Raw genomic sequence first — 1,485 nt, 5'->3', positions numbered from 1 at the left:
TTATGTGTAGTATTCCATTGTGTGAATATGTTGTTGTTGTTGTTATGTGCTGTCGAGTCGCCTGCGACTCAAAGCGACCCTATGTACAGCAGCCCTAAACTCCACTCTGTCCTGAGCCAATCGCACTGTCTCTGACACTCCCATCCCAATTATCCCAGTCACTGAATCAATCCACCTCATAGAGGGCCTTCCTCTCCTGTGCCGTCCCTCCACCCTCCCAAGCATGATGTCCCTCTCCAAGGACCGGTCTCTCCTCACTACATGTCCGAAGTAAGTTAGACGGAGCCTCAGAATCCTTGCCTCCAAGGAGCCACCCGGTTTAACCCTCTCCAGGACAAATCTATTTGTTTTCCTAGCGGTCCATGGTATTCTCAATACTCTTCTCCAGCACCACAGCTCAAAGGCATCAGTTCTCCTTCTATCCTCCTTGGTCATTGTCCAACTCTCTGATGCATAACAGGTGATTGTGTGAATATACCATAGTTTTTCTATATCTTCATTTGTTTATGGGCACTTGGGTTGCTTCTATCTCTTTATTATTGTGAATAATGCAGGAATAAAAAATGGTGTCCATATATCTGTTTTAGTGGCAACTCTGATTTCTTTGGGCTATAGTCCTAGTAGTGGAATTGCTTGGTCAAATTATATCATTATTTACAACTTTTTGAGAAAGCACCATACTGTCTTCCATCATGTTTGCACCATTTTACATTCCCACCAGCAGTCTTGAAAGGCTAAGAGAATATCATATACCAGGGTAGGAATCAAATAAACCTGTTGTTCCTTATAAAATATTCTGGTTCCCTAAAGTCTGGGTTCCTAGACAATAATGCAATCAATTTCATATGTATGCACTATTTGTTGGAATTAGGGATTTGAAGGTAGTACATATGTTGACATTATGGCTATAGTTATCAGAGGAATAATAAAGTTTTTTTTCTCTGACGTGGGACTCTTATGTCTTCTGCTAGTATATACAAAACTGCAGCAGGACCAGTTATTGTCTTGTTAACAGGGTAAAAGATCAGACTTTTCATAATTCTAGGCAATTAACTGATATGGATGCATCTTTGAGATTTTTTTTTTCAGATTTATAAACTGTAGAACTTTTTAGAGATACTTAATGGACACTATTAATGATAGTGATAATTTTTTAATTATTATTAAATGTTATTAGTTTTAATGAACATTTACAGAGATTTTGAGTTCTCATTCATTCATTGTTGCACTGTTTTCTCTACCCTCCTCCCCAGTTGGTTCTTCTTCCCCCCGCCCCCAAATGTCTGTTTTAATTGTCCAATTGACACAGTGCTTGTCAAAGCCAGTTCTGATTAATCTCCTTTGTCAGTGTGTCCTTTGACATTCCCTATCACTCCTCCCTGAGAGAGACTTCACCCTGATTCATAGGGAAAAGGGGATGGCATTGCTCCACAAATTGCTTGTCTGTCAGATACTCCTCTAAATCTCAACATTCAGATTAAGACA

The sequence above is a fragment of the Elephantulus edwardii genome, unplaced genomic scaffold (assembly GCF_000299155.1).
Source record: "Elephantulus edwardii isolate Elephantulus edwardi_28Jun2011 unplaced genomic scaffold, EleEdw1.0 scaffold00249, whole genome shotgun sequence".
Taxonomy (NCBI): domain Eukaryota; kingdom Metazoa; phylum Chordata; class Mammalia; order Macroscelidea; family Macroscelididae; genus Elephantulus; species Elephantulus edwardii.
Note: the sequence above shows the minus strand (reverse complement) of the source record.